The 15684-nt window shown below is 43.7% G+C and overlaps 1 long non-coding RNA gene across 1 annotated transcript in view; it reads right to left on the reverse strand.

Annotated features, from left to right (window-relative positions):
- The window catches only part of LOC146351453 (uncharacterized), a 174720-nt gene that overhangs the window by 140372 nt on the left and 18664 nt on the right, over positions 1-15684 (reverse strand). The window contains exon 3 of the long non-coding RNA XR_014788900.1: positions 1885-1985. This is a non-coding gene — a long non-coding RNA (uncharacterized LOC146351453). The remainder of the gene's footprint in view (positions 1-1884; positions 1986-15684) is intronic.

The following is a 15684-nucleotide window of genomic DNA, read 5'->3' on the forward strand; positions in this document are numbered from 1 at the left end:
AAATGAGAATCGAGTCTGACATATGCGATCAGTTGCCAGTCTGACATATGCGATCGCAAGAGAGCAAGCGAAGCGGTCAGGTTTTCTGCTGCTCTTGTCAAGAGACTCTGTAGCAAGGGGTTTACGAAATACCTACCTTGTTCCACTGGGGTCATCCGCGGTGGGGGGGGAGGCACTCCATCCCCCCCCACTACACCATTTGTGTCCTTGCGTTAGCCATGATAGGCTACGTATATATTTACATAGCCAAACACAGCAAAAGACAGGGACATAAATGGCGTCCCTGCGTTAGCCGTGATAGGCTACGTAGATACTTATGTAACCTATCATGGCTTGGCAGGGACGCAAATGGCAGCCGGCGTAGCAGCCGCCATTTGCGGCCGCAGCCTGGCAGCGGCCAGAAGACCACCCGGAGCCACCGCCGGAGCCGCTGCTGCCGGAGCTGCCGCTGGAGCCCCTGGAGCCGCTGGAGCCGCTGCCACCAGGTAGGCTCTGTCCCGGGGGAATTCCGCGGGGTGGTGGTGGGGATTGCCCCGTTCCACCACAGACTCTGGGGGGCCGGATTCTAAAGAATCCAGCCTCACTGGAGTCCATGGCAGAATTCTCCAACATCCCTATCTGTAGCCTTTTGGCACAAGCCATGGTGCCAGGTTCTGAAGTCACAACAAGCTACTCTGAAAACAAGCCACTGCCAACAACTCAACCACAACCCATTGGTTCTCAGGGTGACTTGTGTGAGGTTAACAAGCCACGCTGAATCTAGCGTGGCAGGTTTGAATGTCATGACAAGCCATTCTGAAACAAACAAGGCTGACAACCCACGGTGGGTTGTCATGTTGTGTGAAACAGATCGCTGTGTTTGGAAGTGTTCTTCTGGAGAAACTGTTTCAGCAAGAATGCTAATAAATCATTAGAATGTTCAGTAATTCTTCTGAGACGTTTTGCTAAGGTGATTATTGAGGCAGTGATTAGATAAAATATTTGTAAATTATTCTATAAAAAGGAGGGAATTTGGTGAATAACTTCTTTTGAGCTTCACAAATTAAATACCGAAGCAGATCCTTTAGCCTCACTGTAGTAACAAATTGTTTTTATAACCTTACAATCTTCCTGATATGTTTTTTTTTCAAAAAAACAAAAACAAAAAAAATCCCAAGCACATGATACATTAGTCAAGCTAGCTGGCTTGCTTCTAAACTAGTTTAATTCTATTGATTTTTGGGCCCAAAAGCATTATAAATCCAAATATTTCAAATGAATTTGTCTGATTGCTCTTGATTTGTACAAAGCCAGATGACAAATCCATAGCAAATAACAAATAAACTTTAAACAAGTAATCCAATGCATACTTTCCTGGGGGTAAGCCCCATTGATTGAACACATCATGAGACACATAGTGAGATTTTCTTAAGTCACATTGAGATAACTGAAAATGAAGTGCAGAGCTGAACGCTTTTATCCACAAATTTCCATCACTGGATTATGCGTTAAATGTCAGCTGTCTGTCATTTGTTTATTTAGATATGTTGCTTCCCCCATTCTATAGCCAGTGGAGGCTGGTGGCTCCTATTTCAGTGGAGCAGTGCATCCGCTCTGGGTTTCAGTCAGAACCAGTCAGAACTCTAAAGGAACTATCCAAAGTGCCGAAGCCAATCGCCAAATTGAGTTCATCACCTTGGATAACTCTTTTAAAGTTCTGGCTGGTTCTGACTGAAACCCAGAGCAGATGCACTGCCCCACTGGCATTGGAGCCACCAGCCTCCACTGTCCATACCTAAAGCAATGATTCGCAAACAGCATGCCATGAAACAACTGCAAGTATGCCAAGATAAACTGGTTAATCAAATAACCAAAAGTCCTTTAAAAGACAAAGCACCTACTCACAGAGGAATCTGGCCTACGTTACTCTGCGTGATTGCTGCTTTGGGTGTGCCTCTTTCCAATCAATCTCCGTCGGTGTGTGAAGTTGCTTCCCCATTCTGTACCTATAAGGCAATGATCCCCAAATATGTGTTTGTTATTACCTTTATTATTATTACATAGTATGCTGTGAAACAACTGCTCATATGCCGAGATAAATTGATTTGGAAGACCCCGAGGAAGATCGTTCTTCAGGATTCAGCACCTTCCTCAGGGTCTTCCAAACATAAAATTTCTGAGCGGTGATGGTGGATACATCTTGTCTCTATTGCTGATGCTTCTGATCCTACTCCTTCACTGAATGCCCTGAAGCAAATGTGATGGGGCAACTGTTGTCTCCAGCTCCAGGAAAGGGGTAGAGTTAATGCTGTGCTAAAATTCTGTCTTCCAATTTCCGGGGGGCGGGGGAATCCACCATGAAAGAGGCTTCCATTTTTCTGCCTCATTCTCAGGGCAGTCTATAATTTATGTTGAATTTCTTTGGGTGGTGTTTTGAGCTTACCTAACCACTGCAAGATGTCCAAGAATGCTCTGTGTGTGTGTGTGTGTGTGTGTGTGTGTGTGTGTTTCTCTTCTTTTTAGTACACATCTCTCTAGTACTACTCTGTAGCTAAGACGAGTAACTTCTTGTCACTCCATCCAACTAGCTTGTTGCCCAAACTTGAATGGGTGTATCTGAGATTCACCACCTCAAGGGAGAATGGTTTTAAGGACAGACCCCACTCAGTGATAGGTTTGCAAACTTCTACCAAGTGTTTAGGGCTTCAAGAATTAATGTATGGGTAGTGGTCCCTGAAACCTCTCTCAAGCCAAACAACACAAATATGGTATTAAGGGATATATATTTATTGCTCAAACAGTCTTAAGAGTGTTGTTGTTGTTGTTATTGTTATTATTATTTACATTTCTATATTGCCCCATAGTGGAAGCTCTCTGGGTGGTTTACAGAAATTAAAACATTAAATACAATATAAAAAGTTTAAAAGCCATTTACATAAAAACACACAGACAATATACACAAACAAAATATAACTAAAAACAACTTTGAACTGTCAATCATAAGTAAAGACACATCCAGGGCTGATCTTTAGCTAAGATGAGGCAGGTTACAAACATCCCTAAATAGACACAAGCATGATCACTAAGAGTATAATGAAAATAATAGCAAGCATGTTGTTAACATGGTCAAACCTAGGTTCCTTCAATCTAACAGTCAATATCAAAGTTTCATATTTACCTAAATGGAAGGCATGGTGGGCGAAGCGAGCTTAGGCACACATCTCCCAAGATCTCTCTCCCAAACAAATCAAACCCTGGTCTTTTATAACCCCCATGATGTCAATGACCTCATCCTTAATTTTGGGCCTGGTCATACTATCATTCCCATTGTTCTCAATGTAACCAGCCCTGCCATTGACACCAGTAACACCTAGACAAAGGTATCCCTACTAAACTAAGCAGCTTGCTGCTTCCAGTACCTAACTGACCCAGCTGTAGTAGCCTTCCTTCAATTCCTAGAATTAGGGATGGCGTAGAAATCTGCCATGGACTCCAATGAGGCCGGATTCTTTAGAATCCAGCCCCCCAGAGTCGGTGGTGGAACGGACTACCCCGCCGCCACCCCACGGAATCCCCCCTGGATGGACCCTACCACAACGGATTCCCCCAGGACGGACCCCTCCAGCTGCCCTCCACCATCCGCCGCCGCTCCTCTTCAGATGCAAATGATTACAGCAAAGAGCAGGGGCACAAATGGCGTCTGCTACGCCATTTGCATCCCTACCTTTTGCCGTGATAGGCTACGTAAAAATTTACGTAGCCTATCATGGCAAAAGGCAGGGGACGCAAATGTTGTCCGCCACGACAGACGCCATTTGCGTCTGAAGACCGGCCGTGGCCAGAAGTCAGGCAGTGGCCAGTCCTGGCTGGCAGCTCTGCAGACTTGCCACAGAGTGAAGCTGGCCAAGGAGGATTCTGGGGGGAGGGAAGGATTGCCTCCCCCCCACTACTGAGGCCCCCACCCGGAACAAGGTAAGGGATTTGTACATCTCTACTACATTCCATTACTCACAGTTATCTCATAACACACACACATGGAACAAGTCACGTCTACAAAATACAATAAATTCTTATCAATTCAATGCAGTACAATGAATGTTCTGCTACATAGCCATGCAGGCTCCCTGCACTTCTTGATCTGAAAAAGCCCTGTCAGGGGAATTACCTCATGATGTCTTCCCCAAGGTTTTAACTGAAGTGCAGGAAGCTGGGGTGGCAACAATGAAATGCAGAACACCTGGCCACCTCATAAGTAAGAAAATCACAAGAACACCAAACCCAATCCATGAGAAGTTCTCCAGAATATTCTTCTCCTTTGAATTTCGTTTTGAGACCAATTTCTTTTCTATCCAATTGAGTGAGAATGATTGGGGTGGGGGAAGGTGGAATAAATTTTCAGCACAGCTCTAGAATGTATAAGAATTCATTAAAATTCTGGTGAATCTCTCAGGCTTGGATCCTATGATAAATAACTTAAAGGAGGTCATGGAAGAAAAGCTTCCTGCCCCCATCTTTCCTCTGTAGCTACCTGTGCCCCCCAAAAGCCCCTCTGGAGGGTCAAAGCCTTGGTCCTGAATCATGTAGGGTGGGCATGGGTGTGTGGGGGGAGGGGGTGCTGTGGGAGGTGAGAATCACCTAAAATCAGGCTTTGTTCCTAAGATAAGTGAAATTAACAAATTTCATGGAAGACAAATTTGCCATCTTCTGTTCCCCCTAGCAGTCTCTCATGCCCCCTCCCATCTCACACCCCTCAAGTAGGGATGTCAGAGAATTTCGCCACGAATCTCAGGGAGGCCGAATGCCACCACATTCGGCCCCCCGAAATCGGTGGCGAAACAGTCTGCCCCCCCGCCCCCCCCAGGATGGGACTTACCTTGGGCGAATCTCTCTGGCGGCAGCAGCTCCAGTGGCGGGGCGGCAGCAGCCAGTCTTCCGACCGGCTGCCACCGCCGCCATTTCCAGTAAAAAAAAAAAATGTGATAGGCTACATAAACATTTACGTAGCCTATCACAGCTGAGTAAAAAAAAAAACACACAACCCGCGCATACGCAAATGGCAGCGCCCATGGGTGCCGCCATTTGCGTTCCTTATTTTGGCACGTCTAGTCTACGTAAACATTTACATACACTACGGCGAAAATAAGGGGAACACAAATAGTGTAGCGTCTACGCTATTTGCGTTCCTCTTATTTTCGCTGTAGTCTACGTAAATGTTTGCATAGACTAGACGTGCCAAAATAAGGAACGCAAATGGCGGCACCCATGGGCGCCTCCATTTGCGTACGCGCGGTTTTTTTGTTTTTTGTTTTACTCAGCCGTGATAGGCTATGTAAACGTTTACGTAGCCTATCACGGCTGACTGCAGGGATGCAAATGGCGGCAGCTATGGCCACCGCCATTTGCGTTCCCGGCCGGCCAGGATTCGCAGCGGGAGGGATGAGGCGCCTCCCCCCTGGCCAGAATTTCGGGGGGGAGGGACGGAGTGCCTCCCCCCCGGCCAGAATTTCGGGGGGAGGGACGGAGCGCCTCCCCCCCACTGCGAATAAAATTTCGTTAAAGGTAAGTGACTTTCATACATCCCTACCCTCAAGAGGGCCCCTGACTCTCCAGATGGGCTTTTGGGGAGTCCCAGAGTGGCAGCAGTGGGGAGCAGGGGTTAGGATAGGGATGGGCGGATTCCCTACCTGCCGATCTGTGGGGAATCCGACCGCGGGGGGAAGCGATCTGTTCCTCTCCCTGGAATCCTCTTTGGCCAGCTCTGCTCTGCAGTGATTCCGCAGAGCTGCTGGCCAGCTCCGAAGCACCAGCGATACAGCTGCTATGGCATATCGCTGGCTGAGGGGTATTGACTGTGGACACAAATGGCGTCCAGGATGCCATTTGCAGCTGTAAAGGTCTTAGTTTAAGGTAAATGCAGCTGTAAATGGAATCGCCACAGAGCGGAGCCGGCTAAAGAGGATTCCAGGGGGAAGAACAGATCGCCTCCCCCCTGTGGGTGGATTCCCCACGGACTGACAGGTAGGGAATCCGCCCATCCCTACTTATTATCTCATATTTGCTTCTAACATTATTTGATTTTGGTTTAGCTTGATATTTTATGTGATTTCTTCTGTAACATCGTGCCTTTTTGTCCCTTCCCCTCATGTCCTTTTGACGGTAACTTAGCAGATTCTTTGTTGTTATTGTTGTTATTTTGATTGTTATTTTTATTTTCATTGTACCAGTGTTATTTTATTAATATGGAGAAATTAGGATCTCTTCAAGCTGGGAGAATGGACATCTAAATGATAAATGAGGTTCAATGTAAGCATGTGTAAAGTGATGCACGTTGGGGCAAAAAATCCCAACTTCAAGTATAACTTGATGGGATCTGAGCTAGTGATGACCCACCTAAAAAGAGACCTTGGGGTTGTGGTGGACAGCTCGATGAAAATGTCAACCCAGTGTTCAGCTGCTGTAAAAAAAAAAGGCCAGCTCCATGTTAGGCACAATTAGAAAAGGAATTGAGAATAAAATTCCCAATATCATACTGCCTTTATATAAGTCTATGGTGCGACCACACTTAGAGTACTGTGTACAGTCCTGGTCACCATACCTAAAAAAAAGTATTTAGGGCTGGAAAAAGTGCAGAAAGGGGAACTAAAATGATCAAGGGGCTGGAGCATCTCCCAAATGAGGGAACGTTACAACAGCTGGGTTTGTTTAGCTTGAAAAAAAAAGGAGACTAAGGGGAGACATGATAGAAGTGTAGAAAATTATGTATGGTGTGGATAATGTGGATAGGGAGACATTTTTCTCCATCTCTCATAATATTAAAACCCAGGGTCATCTCATGAAGCTGATTGGTGGGAGATTCAGTACAGATAAAAGGAAGTACTTCTTCACCCAGCGCATAGTTAAACTATGGAAATCACTACCACAAAGTGTAGTGATGGCCATCAATTTGGATGGCTTCAAAGGGGTTTCATACATTCCTGGGGGAGAAGGCTATCAATGGTTACTAGGCCTGATGGCTATGTGCTACCTCCAGTATCAGAGGCAGTATGCCTATGTACACCAGTTGCTGGGAACATGGGCAGGAGGGTGCTGTTGCACTCATGTCCAGCTACTCTCAGAGTGTACAAATAATGTTTTGTTCTTATGAGAATCCAGAAACATAATGACATTTTGGACAGAATTAAGACAGACTTGAAAAGGGAACTAGGAGGAGAACAAAGGAGAGAATAGAATCATGTATGCCACTTTGGATGGGCTTTTGCCCTCATTGGGCTTCTAGGCCCTAAACTTTTAGGTCAATGAGGCTTTTATAGAGTGTTGGATAAAGGTTTTTTCATGGTGTGATTCATTATTATTTTCTATTATTTAAAAAAATCTAATTACTCTTTTTATTATATGTTACTTTTTTAATAAAGGCTAACAAGAGAGAAATGAACACACTCTCTTCCCATTTTTTTTGACCAGCTTAAGTGAACCGTGGTTGACCTTTAGAGAGCTTTTGGCTTCTTCAGAACAAGAGGATGTGCAACAACTAGAATATCCTCTCTTTAACAGAATATGTGCCCAAATAAACTTTGATTATACAGACACAACACCTCATTCCTTTCCACCATTTCTTTCAACGAGTTAGCAGGAGACTTTTCAACCCTAAATTCTCGGAGGTTTTAAATCTTCTAAGTTTTCTGGGATAAGTCATCAGTTTTTACTGATAAAGGTCTGTTTCATTAGGCATGTCACACTGGCACCTACTATGATGTCTTTTTGGCCCTGGGTGAAAATCATCATCGTCGTCATCATCATCATTTTTTTCAAAGACTTGTTAAGTATTTTAATTTGCAGTTCTAAAAATGCTTACCTGGGAATAAGTCCCATTTAAATCAGTAGAACTTACTTCTGAGTAGATATATATAGGATTGTGTTGTTAATCTCTGAGCAGCTAATTTTAATAATGCTGTAAGTTTGCTGTTTTATTTTGTATTTAATTGTCGTTTTCCCTTTTTGTCACAATTGTTCGTCACTGCAACCCACTGTGGTAATATTTATAGTGAAGGGTGGGGTATAAATTCTTAAAAATGACTAGATATATGGGCATATTGCAAGGGGTGACAGCAGAAGCAGAGGAAATTTATTTGCGCAGAGAGAAGAAAATAAAAAGGGGAGATCTTTGCGGCTTAGTGATGAAAGCATGATTGCAGAATAAAGAGCACATGCCCAGCCCCGTCCAAGACAGGGAGAATGAGGAATAACTTACTGTCACAGACTTAAGAGACACTCGTTGAAAGAAATGGTGGAAAGGAATGAGGTGTTGTGTCTGTATAATCAAAGTTTATTTGGGCACATATTCTGTTAAAGAGAGGATATTCTAGTTGTTGCACATCCTCTTGTTCTGAAGAAGCCAAAAGCTCTCTAAAGGTCAACCACGGTTCACTTCAAAGATATATTTGAGACAGAAATACTTATCTAAAACTAGGATTTTCAGCTTTTTCTAGCATAGGCCCAACACTTTCTTCTGCATTTTTTCAACCATTCTTATTCAGTTGGATGAAAAAGCCACATTTTTAACCATTCTTCAGAAAAACACAGGCTAATAAGCTCTTGATATTATTGTTTCTTCATTCCATGTTGATTCCACCCTTCTTCCAAGAAGCTCAAGGTAGTATACATGGTCTCATCCCCCCACCCCTGTTTGATCCTCACAGCACCCCGGTGAGATGTTAAGCTGATTCAAAGCGACTGGCCCAGTTCAAGATTCCAATGTTGTTATGCTACTAAGCCTATAATACCTACAACACAAGTGATGGGTCTCCAAACATTTTGAGTGTGCTTCCACCCAAATGGAAGCATTTAGGGTTGTATCCAATGTTAGCTTTGCCTTAGCGCAGTGGAGGCTGGTGGCTCTGATTTCAGTGGGGCAGTAAATCTACTCTGGGTTTCAATCAGAACCTGTCAGAACGCCAAAGGAGCTATCCAAGGTTCTGAGCTGAACACCCCCAAAAGGTTCAGCCCCTTGGGTAGCTCCTGTGGAGTTCTGACTGGTCTTGACTGAAACCCAGGATGGATTCGCAGCCGCACTGACATTGGAGCCACCAGCCTCCACTGCGTTAGCAGAAAGCACTTCCGTGCCCTTCCATCACTGCACCCAATTTTCACTAATCCCAGCGACCTCCTGCAGTTCTCAAAGCCATATCCCATTCTGTTTCAGAGGGCTCCTCAGCCCTTAAAGGCAGTGTTTCAGAGGGGCATAGGTCGTCACTGAGTAGGGGAATTACCCAAAATCAGGTGCCCTGACATGCGTGAGTAAAAGCACTTTCTGCTAAAGCAAATCTATGATTTAATAGCACCCTGAAGTAGCACCCTCACACACCATTTTACCTGAAATCACGCCCTCCCCTCCGCTGCACACCGATCGATGCCAACCGACTTTTTTTTCTTTTAAAACTCGTGTGTATGGGGGAGTTTCAGGAGGAAATGGTGGCGGGGAGGTTTTCCCCGCCCAGTGTGTGGTGATCTGGATCTGAATTGGGGCTGCACACACATAATAATTACTGATAAAGATCTGTTCCATCAGGCATGTCACACTGGCACCTACCTTGATGTCTTTTTGGCTCTGGGTGAAGGCTTTTAAACAAAAATTTCCCAGACCATTTAAGCATTTTAGGCTGCAGTCCTAAACACGCTTACCCGGGAATGAGTCCCATAAGCCAGTGTGGTGTAGTGGTGAGAGTGTTGGACTGGGAGCCAGGAGATCCGGGTTCTAGTCCCCACTCAGCCATGGAAGCTCACTAGGTGACTGTCAGGGTGGAAACTGAGCCCATAGAGCCCCAGAACAGTTCTGATTCTGAGGAAGAGCTACAACCCATGGGAGAGGAGCTCGCTCATCTCTCACAAGCACAGCAGCTGGCAGAGATTCCTCCTGCCAGCATTCCTGGGATAGATAGTGACACTGGCAGTGAGAGAGCGTTGGAGGGGGGCTTGCTGGACGCTCGGCGCAGATGCAGGGAGTGACGAGAGATGGAGGGCGCCGAAAGGAGGTGTACCGCTCGTTTGGCACTCAAACAACGGTCGCGTCCCGAGGACCCAAGGGAAAGAGGGAGGATCTCTCCCTAGCCCATAAGTTCAGGGTCTTCCCGTGGTTCTCCTTCAAACGGGGACCAGCTGCCTTACCTGGAGCTTAGGCTACTCTGCTATCTTTCCCTAGTGCTGTTCCTTGCTTAGTCGCTAGTGATTAACATCTGAAAGAGTCATTAAGTTGTAATGGAATAAAGCCTTGGAAAGAATCCCTTTCATCTGTGTCTTGAGTTGGCTATTGGAGGGGACTGTAAGAGGCAGCTAGGGCGCTCCTGACAGCGACCTTGGGCCTGTCACAGACTCTCAGCCCAGCCTACCTCACAGGGTTGTTGTTGTGAGGATAAAATGGAGTGGAGGATAATGTAAGCCATCTTGGGTTCTTTGCAAGAGGAAAAAAGGTGGGATATAAATGCAATAAATAAATAATGAATAAATAATTTAATTTGGTAGAACTTACTTCTGAGTAGACATGCATAAGATTGTGCTGTTAATCTCTACCCCCCCCCCCCCAGGACAGGGAGGATGAGGAGTAACCTACTGTCATGGAATTAAGATGTCTGTTGAAAGCAATTAAGGTAACAGTATAGTTTGACTCGGAGACATGCTTATCCTAACTCTGCATATGACTGGGTTCTAACTCTTCCATTGCCCCAAATTTGCCTGGCACAGTTTGCAAGCCAGCTTTTGTGTTTTGTGTCTTCTCTCTGCATGAGTCAAGAGGGTTTAAACGTTTTGGACATGGCATGCCACACTGACTTTCCACAAAATAACACAGGAATCCAAATCTATCTGGAAAGCCAGGCATGCTACCCCCACTTCCTGCAGACTCACACATGCTTCTGAGTCCCAAACTTCCCCCACAGTGGGACATCAGATTATTTTGGCTGGGAGTTAAAGTTGCACAGTTGGTGCCACCTGTTGTAGATTCTTTAGTCCTTGTTATCTCTGCAACACTCAGCAGCCCGTGGCCTTTAAAAAGCCAATTCAGTGAAGAAAGAGGAAGGGAAAAGTACATGCTTGATGTTCAAACAGAATTTAGCAACTCTTCCGATTCATAGTTGGAAGCTACATGGGGGACTTCTCAGTGAGGTGCAGTCAGCTGCTACTACTATTAAAAACATAATATGGGTCCAATTATACTTTCTATTGTTGTAGCTAAGATGACCATAATGACATTCCGGGAAAAGGGAAGCCGGCTTGGATTAGCCAAATCTGTTATATAATGGCAATGTTGAAAATCTCTGAAGTGTGCGAAGATCTGTCAAAACTCACATAAGGTGGGAGAGTTTGAAAATAAGTCAAAACAGTTTGAGTTCTGCAACATTTATAGGAGAAACAAAGTGGGTTTTGTTTTGTTTATTAATACATTATAAAGATTGGTGTAGTGTTCCTTCTGGATCTGGTGTTCTAATGGGCTGATTTGGAATTAGGGGATTCATACTTGTGCTTGATTTTGTGTCTGTTTTCTCTTATTTCATACTTTGTTTTATACTGGCTTTGAAAAGATAATGCACAGTTGCACTGTCAGTGCATATGGATCCCAAGAAACTCTCTTGCACATAAGCACACCACTGGACACCAGTGGGAGCTTTCGTCCTCCCAATGCAAATAGCAGCTTCAGAGGAGTGGTATTCTTCAGAAATGCAACAGGGGAAGAAAGGGCTAAACCAGTGCAGACTGGTCACATCTGTACCTTGGATAGCTCCTGTAGAATTATGGCTGGTTCTGACTGAAACCTGGAGCGGATTCAAAGCCCCACTGACATCAGAGCCACCCACCTCCACTAGGTTAAATGTCCCTGCCTCACTTGCTGTTATTCCAATAATTATCAGCCCCTCTTCTCCACCAACCTACCGACCGCACAGCTGCTATTTGCATTACATGATTTGTACTGCAGATTTCACATCTAGTTTGGCCATATAAGATGATTGGGCATCTGTGCCCAATTAGTGACACGAGAGCATTCATTCCATTAATGCTCTTCACAATTGAAATGCATTGCATTCACACCGTGCAGTGAGAACAGAGACTTATCGGATGTCTTGTTTGTGAATGTACATCACTACGCATCTTTAAGTCCCGAATGCAAATGCAAGCCAAATATTACAAATTGAATATAATAAATACACCCAACTGATGTCGTTATTTCACTGGCAAAAAAAACAATAACATTTCAGAAGAAGAATTGTAGGTTCACGTTGTTAATGATGTTGTTAATACAAAGTTGGTTACATAATATATATGATGATGGATAGCTGGCAAAAAAAAAAAATCAGTTTTGATTAAATCTTTGTCATTCAGTATGAAGTACCCTGAGGCTGGTCTGGAGTTTCAAAACTGTTATTGCTCTCTGTGTTATCTTTGCTAGTCTGAATTAGGGTGTTTTATATGCTACTGTCTTAAGGTTAAAAAATGTCATATGCATTTTTATTCTAACAAGAACAATCCTTTGGCCCCTGGACACTTGGGAGGGGGGCCATGGGGATTTTCACCTCCATGGTAATAGACAAAGCTATGACCTTGGAGGTAAAAATCCTCACTCAGATCCTCCCCCCGTCCCCCTTTTGGCCTCCACAGAAAGCTCTATGGCAGCTCCTCTTCCAAGACTGGTGTCATGACCTTGGAAGAGAATTGTTACTATAATGTATTAGGTCAGCGTTATTGTAACTATAGTTGACTGAGTGTGCCTGTGATCTGTTGTTCTCCCCTCCTTTTGATTATTTAGGGCTCCCTGCAAACAGATCCAGGCAAGTCCCCTTTGGTGTGCTCAGTACTTCTAGAAGTTTCAATTAAGTAAGCAGCAGAAAAAAACCCATTCTGGACTCCTGTGGCTTTCTAGCCAAAAGAAGATAGAAAGGACACAACACTTGCAGATTTGGGACTTTGCTGAGTAATCATAATATAGCTCCAGAATTTAGGAAGCCATTGGCTGCCAGTTAACTACCCATAGCTGATCAATACACTTCAAAGTTTGGAAATTGTTTTAGGTGGGTGCAATTTTGGTTTTGTACTAACAAGAATTAGTAAAGGAAAACCTTTCTGATACATTTTTTAAAAATTAGAAATATACTTCTAGCATCACATTAAAATATAACTACAGTGACATTTTTGTTGTAAAAGAGAGCATTGCTAGAGATCCTTACTTAGTTCTTAATAGCTTAAAAAGAACAGATCTCATTCTAATTACAAAGCTCAGTACTGAATAGGCTATTCAGCTGACAGGTACACAGGCCTGGTGAGCTTCTAATAAGCTCCCACATTCAAAAATCAGCACATACTTATACTTTTTTGTGTAGAAATAATTTCATATCTACTATTATCTACTCCCATAAATAAGAGCTCACAGTCTTAATTATTCTTATTAACCATCCCTAAAAAAATTAGAGCATACTTAAAAGGCTTAAACATATACCTTTCAGGCTAAATAAGATCAATTTTGAATTATACCTTTGAGAAGATAACTACTTACTCAACATTTCCCAGTTGAACCTATTCTATAAATCTTTCTAGACACCTGTATATAAAGCTTTTTGATGTGTATACCTTACATGATATTTGTTGCTCATTAACTGATAAGTGAAAACTTTAAGAACACTTTTGACCTGGAATAATACAGTCTCCTCCAGCAAAGGAGATAGTTACATTTTCGTGGTGCTGGAGCTTGAGCACCTTAATGACACCATGAGCTAAACCGTGAAGGGACACCCAAGACAGGGAGGTCATGGTAGAGAGGTCAGACTAAATACGATCCTTGGGGAAGGTAACAGCAACCCACCCCAGTATTCTTGTCATGAAAACTAAATGGAACAGTACAACCAGAGATATGTTGGTATACCATTGGAAGACGGGACTTCCAGGTTGGAAGATGGTCAAAATGCTACTGGGGAGGAACAGAGGATAAGTTCAACTAGCCCCAAATAGAATGACACAGCTAGCTCAAAGCTGAAAGGATGGCTAGCGGCCGACGGTGCTGGTGGTGAACGACGAATCCGATGTTCTAAAGATCAACACACCATAGGAACCTGGAATGTAAGATCTATGAGCCAGGGCAAATTGGATGTAGTTACTGGGGGGATGTCAAGATTAAATATAGACATTTTGGGTGTCAGTGAACTGAAATGGACTGGAATGGGCCATTTCACATCAGATGACCACCAGATCTACTACTGTGGACAAGAGGACCACAGAAGAAATGGAGAAGCCTTCATAATTAATAATAAAGTGGCTAAAGCAGTGCTTGGATACAATCCAAAAAATGATAGAATGGTCTCAATTCAAATTCAGGGTAAGCCATTTAACATCACAGTGATCCAAATATACGCCCCAACCACAGATGCTGAAGAAGCAGAAGTAGATCAGTTCTATGAGCATCTGCAGCACCTACTGGATAATACGCCAAAAAGAGAAGTTATTTTCATTACAGGAGACTGGAATGCTAAGGTGGGTAGTCAAACGACACCTGGAATTACAGGCAAGCATGGTCTGGAAGAGCAAAATGAAGCAGGACATAGGCTGATAGAATTTTGTCAAGACAACTCACTGTGCATAACAAACACTTTCTTCCAACAACCTAAAAGACGACTTTATACATGGACTTCACCAGATGGTCGACACCAAAATCAGATTGACTACACCCTTTGTAGCCAAAGGTGGCGGACATTTATACAGTCGGTAAGAACAAGACCTGGAGCTGACTGTAGTTCAGATCACAAACCTCTTATTGCACAATTTAGAATCAGACTAAAGAGAATAGGGAAGACCCACAGATCAGTTAGATATGAGCTCACTAATATTCTTCATGAATATGCAGTGGAGGTGAAGAACAGATTTAAGGGACTAGATTTAGTAGATAGGGTCCCAGAAGAACTATGGACAGAAGTTCGCAACATTGTTCGGGGGGCAGCAACAAAAAACGTCCCAAAGAAAAAGAAAACCAAGAAGGCAAGAAGGCTGTCTGCTGAGATGCTGGAAGTAGCCCAAGAAAGAAGGAAAGCAAAAAGCAACAGTGATAGGGGGAGTTATGCCCAATGAAATGCAAAATTCCAGAGGTTAGCCAGAAGAGATAAGGAATTATTTTTTAAACAAGCAACGCGCGGAAGCGGAAGAAGATAATAGTATAGGAAGGACAAGAGACCTCTTCCAGAAAATTAGAAACATCAGAGGTAAATTCCAGGCAAAAATGGGTATGATCAAAAACAAAGATGGCAAGGACCTAACAGAAGCAGAAGAGAGCAAGAAAAGGTGGCAAGAATATACGGAAGATCTGTATAGGAAGGATAATAATATCGGGGATAGATTTGACGGTGTGGTCAGTGAGCTAGAGCCAGACATCCTGAAGAGTGAGGTTGAATGGGCCTTAAGAAGCTTTGCTAATACGTATAATGCTGATACAACGGTATCCCAGCTGAACTGTTTAAAATCCTGCAAGATGATGCTGTCAAGGTGATGCATGCCATATGCCAGCAAATTTGGAAAACATGAGAATGGCCATCAGATTGGAAAAAATCAACTTATATCCCCATACCAAAAAAGGGAAACACTAAAGAATATTCAAACTATCGAACAGTGGCACTTATTTCACATGCCAGTAAAGTAATGCTCAAGATCTTGCAAGGTAGACTCCAGCAATTCATGGAATGA

The sequence above is a fragment of the Heloderma suspectum genome, chromosome 3 (genome assembly GCF_057233095.1).
Source record: "Heloderma suspectum isolate Gila_16-S chromosome 3, 16-S_ref, whole genome shotgun sequence".
In the NCBI taxonomy this organism is placed as follows: Eukaryota; Metazoa; Chordata; class Lepidosauria; order Squamata; family Helodermatidae; genus Heloderma; species Heloderma suspectum.